This window comes from Spinacia oleracea, chromosome 1, assembly GCF_020520425.1.
Source record: "Spinacia oleracea cultivar Varoflay chromosome 1, BTI_SOV_V1, whole genome shotgun sequence".
Taxonomy (NCBI): domain Eukaryota; kingdom Viridiplantae; phylum Streptophyta; class Magnoliopsida; order Caryophyllales; family Amaranthaceae; genus Spinacia; species Spinacia oleracea.
The window spans coordinates 47886847-47904566 of NC_079487.1; positions in this window are offsets into that span (position 1 = coordinate 47886847).

Consider the following 17720-nt stretch of genomic DNA (forward strand, 5'->3'; position numbering starts at 1 on the left):
GGAAAACAAAGGAACAAATGAAAGGAATTTACGATTCCGTTTCTACCTATAAGTTTATGTTTAAAGAGAAGTGACCTAGCAATCAAACTTCCTTGGTATCATATACCGCTTGAGGTTCTTACTTCGGTAATAACTCAAACAATGGAAGCTAGGATACACTAATGACCTACAAGTGGGAAATGAAGCATGGCAATGCTACATTAGTTGTAGGGTCATCTAGTTTGTTTTAAGTCCTTTCAAAGGCTGGAACTTAATGGCTATTTTGTTCCATAATCAACATACCTAAATTTCTGTTTTCAAACACAGAAAGACTCACATTCAAGAAAAACAAAAACAATGTTTGTTTGTTTATTTGAATGAAATGGTCAATTACAGGTTGAGTCAATATGCTTGATTAAAACAAACAACTCTTTAAAGAACTTTACTAGGTTCAAATCAACCCCTTGATTTGAGTTCCACTAATCTTTGGCATTGTTGCTTAGACCATATCAACAAGTTAACATTCAAAAGCTCTATTTTTATGGACTTTTGAAAGTTCATTGATTTCTAGATCAATTTAAGACGACTAGTCTTACTTGTTGAAAGTAACAAAAGATATGAACTATTGTTAGAACGCCTAGACAATAGAGTTCAAAGCTAAAGAAAGATTTTATGACTTTATTATTTCACATAGATTTGAGTGAATGTAGGTTTATTTACTCAAATGTGATATAAGTTGAATCTGTTTGGCTAGTTCAAAGATTCAGAAGTATAAAATCCACTTGGCAAGAAATCATAAAGATCTAGGTTAGATCATGTTGATGATTACTTGAGACCAAATATGATCATCAATGATTGTGTGTTGTAATTTCACAATCTAGGTCCATAAGATATGGCATATCTACGTTGGAATGATCGAAGTCAATTAGTACTTGATTCAATCAATGATGAATCATAAAGACTTTTCCTATAATTTCTAAAACAAAATGCTCAACTACCACCAAACTAAACCAAATTCGTCAAAGCTATTGAAAAGTAATTTTAGAATAACTTTTCATAAAATATATCTAGAGAGTTGCAAAACTCAGTGGGAGCTTAGTGTTTGTCATTCGACAAACTAAGGCCCAAATATAGATATATGTTTCATTGTGATTTATTCAAATGAGACACAAGGGTCCTTTTGGAGATTCATTTCCAAAATGACAAGTGGGAGAAAATAGACCTCGAAAGTCTTCGAGGCGAACAACAAACATAAACGGACATTCCGGAGGCTTTTCGAAGTGCTTCAGAAAATCCGAACTTATTCTTTAAGGACTTTAGAAGTGGCTTTAAAGAATAGACATCTCTTAGAAGACTTTACAAGTGCTTCAAGGAGAACAGAATATTCAAAGGACTTTTAAGTGGCTATTGATATTCTATTTGTTTGATGTTCTATACCCAAAGTAGGCATAGAGTTCAAGTCACTGGAACTATGATATTCTTCTATTGGATAGTGAAGAAACATGGAGTTCAGGTCACTGAAACTATGCAATTCTTCTATTAGATAGTGAAGAAACCTACAACTTACAGTTAAACTATTATCATGTAGATTAATGAGTTTGTGACCTGTAAGAAAGCTATGACGAAACCCAGATTCCCTAAAATGGTTAGAGGCCATATATAGACTCAAATGTTTTAGATGGTTAAAGGCCATAAAACATACTCAATGTTTTGATGACAAAATTAAAATTTTGTTGATTTGCAAGAATAGTTTCACACCTATTAGTTGCAAGTTTGTTTTAAGGATAAAAACCATCAAACATGAAATTGTGTTCACACGCAAAGCTAGATTAGTTGCTAAAGGTTACAAGCAAATTCATGACATGGATTGTGTTGAAACCTCATGCATAATCGTAATGCTCAAGTCTATAAATCAAGCAATGATTGCATATTGGTACATATGGCAATTGGATGACAAAACATATTCCTCAATCAAATGTTGGAAGAAAACTATGTACATGGCATGTCATAGGATTTGTGGATCCAAATAATGCTTGAAATGAATGCCAGCTTAGGAAATCTAAGTACAGATTTAAGCAAGCAATTGGGAATTGGAATTGTATTTTAGTGAAGCTAATAAGTATTTTAGTTTCATAAAATATACATGATTCTTATAGATATATAAGAAGTTTAGTGGGAGTACGTAAAACTTAATTGGTCCTATGTGTATCACACACATATCTCTCTATTGTGAAATAACATTCAAATGCTAATGACTTAGATTTGAAATTATTCATCAATGATGGACCATGGCGAAACTTAGTACATACTGGGTATTAAGATCTATTTACAAAGATCTTATGATATTGTTTTGGATTAAGTAATGGCATTTACTAAATCAAACACGAAAGACTCCATTGGAGATATTCGACCCATATGAATAAATCTAAGTAAAGGATGTTTGAACTATGTATAAGCATTTACTAAGTTAAACATCAAAGAATCTAAGTAAGATTCTTAAACCTATATTATATGTCAAAGAATTTAGCTGGATTTAGTATCTACTGAAACTAGATGAGCTAAAGTTACATGAATAGAATTCAATTGGGAATTATTCTGCAAAAGAATTTATCATGTATGATATAATATGAGGATCGCCAAAAACGTATCGTATGACTTTAGCCATGACGAACATATACCAATCTCTATTGATCTAAGTAAAGATCAACTAGATTGAGATCAAGAATACTTATGGTACTTGAAAAGGTACATAGGAATAGTTCTTGATTCAAGGAAATAAAGATATGCTAAATATTAATGCTACACGCATAAACACTGGCAAAGGATCAAGCAAGACCCTTTGGAGTTAACCATTGATAAGGACGAGCTATAGAGCATCGTGTTTTGAAATGGCAACATGGATTGGAGACCATGAGTTGTTGCGTGGGAAATTAAAATAATAATTTCTATGTTCTAAGATATAGTTGGAGAGTCTTCCACATATCTATGAACTGCTTGGATAGGTAAATCCAAACAAAGCATCACTAGCAACCTATACAGTTGAAGTAAAAGTGATTATTGCCTAAGAAGCAATAAAACAGGGTTGTTTAAAGTTCTTCACTGAACTTGGGTAGATCACCTATCTGCTGGCTTGATGGTTCTTCATTGAAAAATGCGTAGAACCACTCTTGAAGCAAGAAAAACGTCTGCTAACTTGATGGTTCTTCATTGCAAAGTGAGTAAAACCACCATCGAAGTAAGAAAGACTAGATCACATAATAAACAAACTCGAAAAGATCTTATCATCATATCTCGAAGAACATTCGATGAAAAGGATATTAAGATTGGCAAAGCATGATAACTAAACCTATGCAACAAGTGAGAAGCAACACTCACGTTATAAAACATTGGGGTTGAACATTTATCATATATGAAATGTATTTTCATATTCCATTTAATCTTGGTTTAGTATTAAATGATGAGTCCCTTCAAATTTGACGATATATTCAAGATAGACTGTCAGGACCAGTCCTGTGACTAAGAAATGTCTATCAAGTGAACTTGAATGTCAAAGGTTGAAAATGGTCCCTAGTCGGAGTTTTCTATAAAATTGGACGCATAGAAAACGTTAGACGGCTAGAATGCAAGATGACTAGTAGTTCTGTTTCTTGAACTATGTGGACATGGCAATGTCATAATCATTTGCATAGATACTTACTTTGGGAAGACTAGTATCGGACAAGACCTATGAAACTTTACTGTAAGAGATGAAAATCTGTCATAAGTAAATTTCATTAAAATTATTAGACACTAAATCCTCAATACCTGAGTGATTTGAGATTACTTGTTTGAGAACTGGTTGCTTTGACGTTGACCAACCGTCGCACCGTAAAAGGAGGCTATAAAGGCAACGCTCAGGTAATCACCTATCAAACGAAGTCTAATCTCAAGATCGCAAGATTGGGATTGTCCTCCCATAAATCGGGATGAGATGCTTAAAAGTTGTACAAGGCCACTCGGAGAGCTAGAAACTGTGAAATGCATGGCCGTGCTCGGATGAATCATAGGCTATGATTATCTGTTTATTTGATCAGTTGAACTCTGAAACCGAGGAACACCTCTGGACATAATAAGGATGACAACTCTTACCTTATGTTCAAGAGCAAGCATCGAGCGACAAAGGAATTAGGAAATGCACACTTGTCCCTAAGGACAAGTGGGAGACTGAAGGAAATAATGCCCTTGGTCCAAGTATGCATTCAATGTTAAGTCTAATATATGCGGTTCAGTATTAATTAACAAGTTAATAATTCAGTGAGATCAAGTGAGCTGAATGCCTAGCTAGAGGCCGCTTCAGTTCAAGTGGAATTAATGATATTAATCCACAGCTTACTCTTGACTGAACCCGTAGGGTCACACAAATAGTACGTAAACGGATCAAGTATTTAATGGCATTAAATACTCCATCTATGGATATTCGGAATCGACGGATCTTGGTTTTAGTTGGAGCTGAGATCGTCACAGGCAAGAAATAAATACTCCGGAAACGATGATATTGCCGGAAACGGAAATATGGATCGTATCGGAAATATAAATATTATCCAAGTCGTAGATGTTGCCGGAAACGGAAACATGGTACATATCGGGAAATATTATCGGAAATAGAAATATTGCCGGAATCGGAAATATTGCCGGAAACGGAAATATTGTCTGAATCGGAAATATTATCGGAATCGGAAAATAATTCCGGAAACGGAAATATTAAATATTTGTTCGAAACGGAAATTAATTCCGGAATCGGAAATGTTAAATATTGTTCGTATCGGAAATGAATTCCGGAATCGGAAAATTAATCGGAAGCGCGTCGTACGAATTAGCATCGGACGAGCTTGCTAGACGAAGGCCCAGCACGAAGCCAGGCCCACGTCCAGCAAGGGAAACGCGCGCCACAACACGCCAGCCCAAGGCTGCGCCAGGCCCACCGCAAGGCAGGCCCAGCGCGCGCCCAAGGCTGCGACAGTCGTGGGCTGCGATGCTCGGGCTGTGCGCGCGCGCGCATGGCGCCCCTCGTGGGCTCCTGTGCGTGCGTAGGTGTTTGTGTTCGCATACGAAACCTAAAACGTACAGGATTCGTTTAATGATTAAATTCCTAATTCTATTTGATAAATTAATTAAATAAGAGTTTTATTATGATTCTAATTTAATTAATTCGTATCCTAATAGGATTCCAATTCTCTTTCCATACCCCTATAAATATGTGGCCTGGGTTCACAATTTATAACGAGTTTTCAAGTATTCAAAGTGAGTTTTTGAGAGAAAAATTCAGACACATTCCTTGCTCAAAAGTGCCGAAATCTTTAGTACCTTAAGGGCGATTCTAGTTGGTCAATCTTAAGGCGGATCCGGACGTGCTGTGGACTATCTACGGAGGGACGACACTTGGAGTCCTAAAGACTTGTTCTTGTTCGGTTCGGGCGCAGCTAGGGAAGGCACGCAACAAAGAGTATGCATCTAAACTATGCTATATGATTATGTGTAAATAATATGTATTCCTGGCTAAATGGTTTTTCCGCATGATTTATGAATTGTCATATGTATCATAACCTAACACGACGGCGACCTTTATTCTGAGGTCGAAATCCGTTTTTTTTTCTTTTGAGATTATCCAAACATGGGACTGTGTATAGCGTAGTATGGAATATTGTTATATATTTTCTTTCGAGCCCCCAAGCATTCGTGCTTGACGGTCATTTCTTGTTGAAGAGGTTCCTTGGGGATACGCATTTTGTAATGTCCTTGATCGTGTTTGGGATTGTGCTCGTAAGTGCGAGCGATCTTTGTAGTGGTGTGCTATTTTTAACAAAGCCGTGAGGTGCGACTTTCAGAAATCGGTAATTTTCGAGTCGAACAGATACGGCAGTGGCCTATAGAAGTCAGAGCTGTTTTTTTGGGTCTGGGATCATTTTCGGCGCCCATGCCTGGGCGTTAAAGATTTCGGCGCTCAGCGCTGGGCGCTGAAAATAATTTCTGGCGAGCTTTCTTGATGACACAGTTGGCCTGTTGTTCGTTCGTTCGTTTTCTTTTTTTTCTTTTGAATGCGTTCGTAAATGTTCTATACTTAGAAAAGATGATATGTATGTGCGAACGAGCGTTCATAGAATGGCCGTTGTGTGCGGTCCATTAATCAGTTTGTTTGAATCATATTTTTTTTTTGAGCAATAACTGATTCTGAATAGTTTGCTTAGAAGCTTGATAGGGTTCAGGCCCATTCACGAGGTGGGATTAAACATCGCGCCCTTTCAAATGTTCAAACATTTGCTTCGAGACATTCGTTTCGTAGCTTGGAGCCCCTAAGTATGCATGTTGGGATGCTTCCTTTCGGCCTACGATTTTTGTAGGTTCTTTCGAGAAAGATGCCTTGGGGTTCCGCTCGTGTAGGTGTGAGCTATCCCTGTCGTGGTAGGTAATATTTTGCTACCTTTAATCCTTAATGTAGAAGTCGTGCGGCTTGCATTTTGAATTTGGGCGATAAGTAGTCTTTGCCTCTTTTACACATGCTCTTGGTCGTGCCTGCATTAGTGCAATATGCCTTACTCTTTTTTTTTTAGACTTGTACCGTGGGATGGTTGAACTTATGGTGCGACGTAGGCTTGTGTGGCCTAACGGCGTGTCTTAGGACATTCTTCCAGGTGTTGGGACATTATTATTTTTTGCATTGGAGTACATCATCATGCCTTGTTCAGGTGTTCGAACAAGTGTAGCATCTTCTGCATGGGTTTGCACGGCTTATTACTTCGTTCGATCCGAGGATTCATAGGTGTTTCTTCCCCCTTTTTTTTTATCTGGGCAAAACATGGCTAGCAGAAAGATTCAGCGCCCAGGCTGGGGCGTTAAAGATATCGGCGCCCAGCTCTGGGCGTTGAAAATGATTTCTGAGTATATTTTGACAGTTCTTATCCTTAATTTTTTTCTTTCGCTTTTGCTTTGGAACGAGGTAGACTGTGTAACGGGCGCTTGTAGGGCGAGCGTTATGTGCAGTAGTTTGATCGGAGTGTTGGTGACTCGCGATTTTCAGTTACCCTTGTTAGTGGGGTGACTTTATGTATTTTAAGTAGTGTTTAGAATTTGGGAGGGGTTGTAGCCATTCTAAGGTTCGTTTTACATGATCAAACCTTAGGATTGTGCCCCTATGACGTATGTATAGCATTAGCGTCGAGAATTTGCGATAAAATCGTCATTTCGAGCATTTTTAGAGTGTTTTTCTCAAGCCCCCAACTGTAGCTACGGGATTGGCTTAGTGCTATAATGCTTGGCATACGTTTTTATGCATTCATGGTGACATGGATCACGAATAGTTTGAACCAGACTCGTTTTAGTGCGAGGTACGTTAGAGTAGTGATTTTGCTAGTTCTCTTGTAAATGTCGTATTGTGCGACATTGCCATGGTCAAGGTAGTCACATGTTGTAGTATGCCTTGGCCAAAAGCTAGGTGCCTTTCTTTACCCATAATCATATTTAGAAATCTTTTTGACTTACTTGCAACATCGGGATAAACGCATACTTAGATTAAACCAACGACACTTTATTATGTTCGAAAAAGTCTTTGAAAATTATTTGAAAATTATTTAAAATCCGAATCCTACTGTGTACAATCCGAGGTGTCCTAAGTAAGTTGACTTATAGAAGGGTTCGTGCAGGATTACACGAGTGAATCAAAAATACTGTTACGAGTTTTGGAATGCTGTCTAAGGATTTGCTGGAAGCCAGGGTGCGCCAGTCAAGATATACTTGTGCCCGTTTGGCATATGCTTTAGGCTTTTAGGGCCATCTTTTCCAAAATTGCGGGAATATAAACCGTTTTCAAATAGACTTAGATTTACTTGGTGTATGTCTGCACAAAAGGTCAAGGTATACTTAGTTCTTTCCCTAGCTCTTTCATTTCAATTTTTAGCCCCCAGTTGTTGTTATGTCTCCCCATTATTGTTGCTTTCAGATTTCGATTTTAGATGCCCGTGTCATATGTCTGAGTAGGGTGAGCCTTGGTTAGGTGCCAAGTCCTATTGACAATGTCTGTTTTTTTTTTCAAAGGGGATTCGCAAGCATTTGAATTACCATGAACGGGTGCCATGAGTTCGAAGGAACGATGGGGCAATGCCGTAGAACAATTCTCTTTATTGCAAGCTTACTGCCTTTACTACTTGTTGGCGATCAACAGGATGTATCCAAACAAGTTATATGGTCCTTATGCTAATGGTGGTGTAAGAGCAGGTTTGGGCTTTGGAAATGATGGGCATGACGCACGTGTCAATGGCCGTGCGTGGTTTGCGGTTGATAACTAGTTCAAAAACAAGAGTTGAGGCAATGGTTTCTTGGGTTATGGAAATGAGAACATGGATGGGTTAAATGAGCTGAACAGGGACCCTAGAGCGAAGGCGTCTAAGAGCATAAGGATTGGAAAGGGTAGACATCGTAGAATTTTATGATTTGGATTGGTTGACTCAATTCTTTTCCTTCGTTTACTTGGGTAGATTTCGCACTTTGGGAGGTACGGGCTAAGTATTTCATGGCTCTTTTCGTTCTCCCTTTTCTCTTTCTCTTTTTTCTTTTTGCTTGGGATTTCTCCCCAACATAAATCCTTCAATCAATTTTTTGTTTGGGCTAAAAGGTAGATGGTTGTGGTCTTTGAGTCACGAGGCGAGACTGAGTGAGCCTCGTTTGGTAGGCCTATAGTGGACCTTTAATTTTAGCGGGCCTAGGGTGGACCTTTAATTTTAGTAGGCCCAGGGTGGACCTTTTAAATTGTCTGACTTTGCAAGCGTATTTAGTCGTTTCTTAGAATGTGCAAATAGCGTAGATTCAAAATGTTATTTTTACCTTATTGAAATTTAACGAAAGAATTACATCGAAAATAATTTTTTGCTTCTTTTCAGATTCAGTTTTCGGGATTTAATTGGAAGTTGTGATTTAGACTCGAACTTTCATTAACTTTTTTGATTATAACCCGTGTATGAATACAAGGAGGTGGCCTAGACTCAAAATGATGACGTGGCGTAAGCCTATAATACATGACCAAGCGACTCTCAGACTTAGGCTAATTGGACCATAACTTTCGTTGGTTGACACTTTAGATTTTAACCCTTGGGTGTTCATTTGTCATGCGCCATTTTGCTTAATGGTGGCAAGGTAGTTAGTTGGGGAGATCGAATTTTTATTTTTGCAAGACTAGAATCATTAGTGCGGCTTCCCTCTTAGTGTGTATTGCCTTACCCCAATGGTAGCCTTATGGTATGCCGATTTGTGGTATTTTCATGGTTGGTCATGTTGTATTCATGGAAAATCTTTTAGTCCGTACTTAGGAGTATTTAAAGGAGCGAGTGGCTCGAGAGGACTACGATAGTCGTGACCCAATGTGATCATAAGCCTTGAGGCCATTAATTTTTTGCTAATGGTATTGACACCTTAGGTTCACTTTGGGGGTTGTGCGACTATGGGGGAATGATTTTCAGAATGTGACTGTTTCCATTTTGCAAATACTATAATATATTCTTTTTATTGGTGAGAGAGAGTATTGAGGCCGTGGATTCTTAGCAAGGGATGACAATTACATATGGGTGCTTATTGATTTAAATGTTAGGAAGGGAGACTCAATATGGTTTAACCTTTTGACTTGTAGAACGACACCAAGAATTGGGACTGATTCTATGGATAAGACAACTAAGACTTAGGATTTGGATTGTACTTTGGCATAGCCTAGTCTAGACTCGGATTTATTTGAACATTTATTTTTTCTTGAAGACTTTATTCGAACATTATTTTTTTGAATACTTTGCCCATGTGACATTCAAGGTCGTTTAATTAGCATGCTCGGTTTTGGTGCCGAGCATTGTCGTCGTAGGAGGCCTAACAACGACACAAAGAGTTATTCTTTTTTATGAGTCGCTTTTAGAACCGAGTGCTTTTCTTACGCCCTCGCAGCAATTTTTTTACGAACGGTTTTTTTTTTGTGCTACGTATTTTCCTTTTGCGCGGGCACCGAGGCTGCTGCGCATGACCAGAAGGCCAAGCAGCAATTTCAACGCCCAGCGTAGGGCGTGAGAAATTCTGGCGCCCAGCCAAGGGCGTTGAAAATGCGTCCCTGGCTGGTTCTCGTTTTCTGTTTGCGTCTCCTTTTGTTTATGCGACTTCGATTTTGCGTGCTTGCCTAATAACGTCCTTTACGCGTTGCGCAGCGTTTGTGGGATTCGTTACAGGCCATCCCGAGCGTCGCTTATTTTTGTGGCGATCGTTCGGGTTTGCGGAACATGTATTTCGGTATAACTCTTTGGCAGATTGGTTTATGAATGTTGGGCAATTTTTAAGGTCGTTGGTTTTTCTAGGATAGTTTCACACACAATCATATATTTCGCTACACATAACTAACATTCCATCATGAGGCAATAATAATATGTCATGTAGTTTATGATAGGCTTCTATGGGTAGTTATTTGCGCCTGGCTTGGTACCGCTTCTATCGCAGATGCACCACATGCCCCGGTCGGGGTAGTGCTTTCAACAGACGAATTTCGTCCCAGAAGGCCAACCCGCAAGTGCAAGCCAAGGGGGCATGCAGGCGAGAGGACCTAGTGGGCGAGCGATTGGGTTTGGGACGGGTGTACTACTAGAGAAAGTGCCGAGTGGACAACATTCGAAGCGTATGCACCCCCCGGTTGGCGATGGGTATCCTTAGTCCCAACTTCCGAGGTGAAACACCAAGGGAGCCAAGATTCGTTATGCGGTTCTGCCCGTTCACATTAATATGCTGATTTTCAGGTCGTCCCAACTTGATGGGGAAATAAACGCGGGGTAGGATCGTTTCACCCTTCGGCTATTTTGATTACCTACAAGCACGAGTATTTCCTTTACTATCCCCAGTGGAGTCGCCATTATGAGGGGGTCGAAAAAGCACGAGGCTAATGCGTGACCTCGTCCCTCGTGGGTGTGACACTTCTTTTTGTCAAATCAAGTGTAATTGGATTTCCTGTGAGTTTACACCCAATTGACTAGTAATATAGGAGTCGCCATTCAGTTTTTAACGACAATGAGAAAAACTGACAAAACCCGGTTATCGTGACATAAAGGGAGTGCAATTATGTTTGACCACGACGGCCGTAGGTTCCCTTGTGATCCTTGGTGTTGGGGATCGCTCAACGTACACCCGCAGGGTAGAGATTGAGGGTTCGGGGGACTGTAACTACCGAGAGGAGTACTCGCTCTTCAATAACTCCAGAGGCAGGATATCCTTACTAGCTCAGCATAAATAATTGAAGGGACATGCGTTAACTATTAAACTAATCTGAGTTGATTTTAACAATATGCAACATAAATGACTAGATCGAGCGCGATTATCTGATTTAGATTGTTTTAAGGGACCTAGCATGATAATCCAATTTCCCAAAAATATCATATTTATTAAGCGTGATCGAACAATCAGATTTTAGTTAGTTTAACAGTTCATAAAAGGGCGAGGAAAGCAATTAAACCATGGAAAAGGGACACATTACGACGCGCCCTTGAGAGGTGCGTCACGGTTCTCAGAAAACTAACCACTTTGACTTTGCTATTTCTCCTTTTATTTAACGAATCTCAAATTATGGGACATGATACGTTCTGTTCGATTTATGGATCGATTGCGACAGAACGCGTGATCGGTTTTGCAGCGTGAGGCTTAGGCTTAGGGGTTCAGAGTCAATACTCAGAAATATAATTGTGTGTTGTGTCCTTTTCACGTCGAACTTAAGGCCCTATTTATAGAAAAGAGTTCGTGGAAATATAGAATTGTAGACCTCTAATCCATGAGGAATTAGGAAAAAACACGTACCAGGTATTTTCAGCGCCCAGAGCCAGACGTTGAAAATAGGATCTGGGCTGTTTTTCTTAGTCAGATTCGGATTCCTAGAATCCGGAGGATTTGAGATTTAATTGAGTCTTTTAGTGCGTATTAACCTTGTGACGGGATGCGTCTGGGCCCGTTACGAACTCTAGGCTCGTTAGGATTTTAATTAATACGTAACTCTTACTTTCGAATCATATTAGGAATAGGATTCTCTCGCAATTTCTATCTCATTTAGGATTTATGTTGGAGTGCAACACCTAATTCTGACAGGTTTCTATCTTTTATGACTTGCCACTTTTAACAACTACCCATTACGGCAGTTACTATTTTTAGCAGGTTTCCATAAATGGCAGGTTTCTATAAATAGCAGGTTTCGGGTGAAATGAAAACGGGAATTGAGATTCGTTATTTTATAGGAGATGCGTTGTCAAGTGGAGATTTATGTTCTCATCATCGAACCTTCCGTTTCGGGAATGGGGACAAAAGTAGGTGTCTACATCTATATTCCTTCTTCATTTTCTGATTTTAGGAGGGGAATAGAGGACGCTTATCTCTTATCACTATACTTTATGACTAGGTATATAAAACGCTTCTTTTACCCGTTTTATAAACTTTATAGTGCGCTGAGTTGGAGAACGCCTCTAAGGCGTCCTATAAAGTGTATTTCAACAGTACTCTATGCCTTTTTTTGTAGTAGTGCTCTGATGTTTATTGAAGTGGACCTTATGACAAATTTTCTGATTTTTGTGGGTGCTTACATCGCTGCTTATTTGTCTCTTTCCCAGTTTCTCCTGCTATGAAATGAAGCTCATGTTAGGCAGAGATATATTTTCTTTACTAGACATTGTAATGATCCAAACAAAGAATCTATAGTGTTGATGCTATTTAAATCACTTGTGTACAAGAAGGTTCGTCCATATAAAGATGATACCATGCTTTGGCTCCATGATGGGATGGACCATTCCTTTCTGTTAGGAATTTCTCCGAGTCAAACGTCTTGCCGTTCCAGCCAAGGCGGGAGAAATAAATGCGACAGATAAACCTCGGGCTGTTTATAGCAAGTAAATAAGTTAAATCAGGCCAGGTCTGGTTTGATCGAGTTACTGTGGTACTCACAATATAATGAGAAACAATATAGTTCGTTTTTAACAAGATCCCCCCCCCCCCCTTAGATTTTGCCGGCCTCCTGTTCTAGCGAGAGTTCTTGCTCTTGCAAATTCACAGCTCTTTATTAGAATAGTACTGATTACATAATATATAATTCAGTCAGCTCTTTTGCAGTATATTGATTACATTGTATTTTATATTTATTATGTAATTCAGTCACCTCTTTTGCAGTTATATAATATTTATTTATTAGAATAATACTGATTACATTTGCAACTAATGAGTCTGCGTGTTTGGTTTTTTGTGTGACCTGTCTTGCAGTGCTATATAGTACGAGATGACTTATCGCAAGAGGGTTAGATCTTCTGCTAAAACAGCTGGTACACATGGTCCAGCTACCGCACATACCTCATCTTTGAGTGAAGATGCATCACAACCCACCAAAAAACATGCTACTGAACCACAATCATCTTAGGTTTCTTCTATTATTACTGCTGTCAAATTTGGACCGTTTTCTCCACAAGGTACACGTACATCAGTGGTTGCACCTCCATGTTCGAGTACTTCAAAAAGTGCATTGCAAACCAAAGACATACTTGGAGCTATGTGGAAAAGGCCACCTATTTCCTTGCCATCAAGTTCACTTATGGCAGCAACTAAAGATAAAGTCCTACCTAAGATTTCATCCACGATCTCACCTGAAGTTCGGACTAGTATTCCACCTTCTAATACATCAAAATCACAAAAACACCCTTCTACTTCCTCTAGTCATGTCCCACCTCGTATCTCGCCTGCTAGTCATATCTCACCTAATATGCCACCTAATATGCCACCTATTATCCCACCTTCTACTCATATTAAACCATCCTCAAGAGCTTCTCAGAACAATCAACAACAAAACAATAATGAAGAACCAAAAGAGAACTCAACAAAATCGAAGTCCCTAAGGGTGAAGTCATATCCGGATTGGCCTGTAGATATAGATTTTGATGACAAGGAGGAGGTTTTGACCATTGGTAAGTTAGTGTATATAGGATTGTTCAGTTGTAAAAAGTTGCCGGCCAATATAAATCAACTAGAAAGCTACTGCATAAAGCAATCTTATGTTATGTTCTGTTCTATATATGTTCTGTTTTTCTCTTCTGTCCAAATTGTAGAGTTGCTGAATATATACGTCTTCTTGTTCTCGTAATCTTATGTATAAAGTATATATGTTCACTTATTCTTTTTTTTATGCAGATGCTAAGGGTAATGTTAAACCGGTGAGTGGTTCTATTCAAACAATCGACGTTTGGAGTAACAACGGCGTCAAATACTATGTTGAATTCAATGACCTTTACCAACCGCTTAGGAAAGGTGGCCAAATGTTGGTCAGATTCATTGGTAGTATTGCAAAGGTAGAGACATACTGTCCACTTGGAGAAGGGGAGTGGCCTGATGTAAAAGCTAAGATGATAGACCAGATAAGAGTAAATTCAAGTCTTTATTCCCGTTTCTAGAAGTTTATTTTATTTTGCCTCATGAGTGCATAGTACTTAGTATGTTTTATTCTTTTCGCTTCAGTCATTTTTGCAACACGCGCGGCTAACCCACTATAGTATATTACAAGATTCCGATCGAAACAAGTAACATTAACAACAGTAACAATGTTCATACAAATAATCCTCAACTAAAAATAACTCTTACCATTGAGAAAGCAACATTTAAAAAACAATAGCTTCCCTCTAGAATCAACAAGGAGAATTACAGTAAAATCAAGTTATACAAGTAGAATTACAGGAAAATCTGGATTCATTTTCAGCAATGCAATCTTACTGAACAACAATAAGAAACCAGAAACTAGTAATGGTGTTAATAATACAAGTTAGGAGGTTAGTGAATTGGATACCGTGGTTTGTTAAATTAACTCATTCTCCAGCGTAAAGATTATTTCCCGAAGAATCAAACAGATTCAACAGCATCATTTACGGCATGAGTGTCACCATTTTCTCTACTAAGCTTAGACTTTTTTGGTGAAGAAAATGAAGCTTGTTGTTGTTTTGAAGAAGCAGTTTTATTATTTGAATGCTGTTGCTCTGAATTGTGTAAGGTTAGATACGTCTTGTAGGCTGTCATCACATGAGTCATGATAATCCATTATGACAAAACCATGCTAATTTAACCTATAAATATTCATTGGCTCATATTATAAATAATATACAATGAACTAGGAAAAAAGCAATCTGATTTTTAGTAAATATGATCTATATGAAATCCTTTTAGTCTTCAAAGCATGTCTTGTTTTCCTGATGCTAGTAAATGCTTTTCCTGAAGGATCTCTTTGTTATTCCTGATCATCCGGAAAATAACAAACAAATCCTAAAGCGTGCCAATAAAAGTTGGAGGCAGTATAAACACTCTGTTAAGGTGACGTACTACAAACCAGATGAGAAAACACTCGCTGAGATGTGCGATGCTGTGCCACGACATGGAATTAGCAGTGCTCAATGGAGAAAGTTGGTTAAGTATTGGGCTTCGGATGAAGGGAAAGTAAGTACCATGTTCTTCATTGAAATTTGAGTGATGTTTTTTTTTTTCACAAATGAAAGTGTAGTAGTTCCCAAGTATAAGTGTTTAGTTCAAGCTCAATCACAGTTAACTCAAATTTTAAAGATTCAATTAATAAATGAAATCTTATATCTGATACTTGATTTGAAAAATCAATACGAATTAGATAAAGTATATCACACATCGTAGTAAGATCTAAGAATATAAATGTAATTAGAGGAAGCACTAAGAAGCCATGACTGCACAGAACAGACTACACAGAACTGATCTGCACAGACTGCACAGAACGGCTGCACAGACTGCACAGACTGCACACAACTGATCTGCACATAATTCACATAATAGAATGCACAGAATTGATCTGCACAGACTGCACAGAACTGCATAGACCTGATCTGCACATTCATCTGAGACAAAAACCTTATGAACCAAGTTTAAAGACAGCCTTTCGATTCAGAAATTCATCATTTCTTGGAGATCTTTTTGAGGATCATACCTTCGTACATCGCCTGTCAAAACCTGGTGAAAGGTATAAATCAGAAGAAAACAAACCACATAAACCTAGTGCTCTAAGTTGCCAAATACATATCAAGGACTCCAGGGCCTACAAAGAACATTCTTTATGCAACTGTAACAGAAACGTCTGTTTGAATGTTTGATCACCTCCCCGCTCATCCCCATCCCCTGCCTTCACAGCCTATAATAGCACCCAACTGACAGTTACACTTCATCGGAGTGATTAAGGTAATGGTATATTAAGCCAAACTTTCTAGTTTCAAACATATATATTGCTTCACCACAAGTTAAGCATGTTCATAATTGAGAATACTGATTCACATCTAGGTTTCGATTTGTTGCCCAAACCTCTCATTCATTTTCTAATGCCAATATCAAGTTCTGTGAAGTCAATTAAATTTGATCAAGGAATTTGCACCAATTGGACTGACATAAAATATATAGTAGACACTACTGTAAGTTTAAAGATAATGCCAATTGATTTTTTTTGTTTGATCTTTGTTAATTTATTTACCAAAAAGACTTAACTATTTCTTCATATATCTCTTTGAATATGAGTGCAGAAACTTTCAGAATATGGAAAGGCTGCACAGGCCGCTCAAAATCAATTTCATAGATCTGGTTCTAACAGCTATGCGAATCAACAAGCTGATTATGTATGAATCATGACTTCTTTTATTTTATTAACGCTGGTTCAGATTTTCTTTAATACTTCTTACATTACTATTCATATATAGGAAGACGAGCATGGAAAAAATGAGCTTATTAGCCCTTTAGATAAAGTCTCATTCCGGCAAGGACGGGACCTTTCTTCCAGGCACAGTCACTGAAGACTTTGTGGTATGAGTTCAAATTTAATAGATTTATTAAGCTACGTAATTCGATAAACCAGTATGGGATTGCTTCTTAATTTGTTTATGAAATTCATATTATTATCCTAAATTGTTGTGTAGGATGATGCACAGGCTAAGATTGAAATGTTGAAGACTATAGACCCTACCAAACCTGAACAAGAACTTGAAAATGCATCTTTTGAGGACACTATGCATGGTGGACAGATTCCCGTACGCCCTCTAGGGTACGGACTTGAAGTTCGAAAGAGCGACGTTTACGGGGTGCATGGTGTGCTAAGGAAGCAAGGGTATGGGAAAGTTCGAGAGAGGACCGTGGTGATGGAAAGTGTGAAAGAAGACGTGTCAGCTCTCAGCAAGAAAAATGAAACACTTGAGAAGGAAAATGGAAAGCTGCAAGCCCAAGTTAAAGAGAATAGTTTTCTACTTACAACTCTTGTTGGACAATTTGCTCAACTTGTAAGTCAAGTTTGTACAGGAACTGCTTCAACAGAATCTCTACGTTTAGCACAAGAAGTCTTGTCCATGTCACACAATAGGGTAATTATTCTAATTTCTTATCATTTGAACTCTGTTTGCATGTTGTTATATGATTAGTACGTAGTTTGTTGTCTGTCATTGTATGATTAGTACGTAGTTTCTTATCCCGTTACTTAGACTGCCAATTATTTCAGACATGTCTCTCTTAGCTTGGTTCTCAACCATACCTGGAGCAGAACCGATCCCCCAGCAGATGCTCTTTCCCCCTCCCCTCCCCTCCCCCTTCCCCCTCTCCCTCTCACTCCCCTATCTCTTTCCTCGCCCTGTCCTTACCCTCCGCCCTACAGGGACAAACCTACGGGGTGTATTAGTCTATGGATATATGTATAT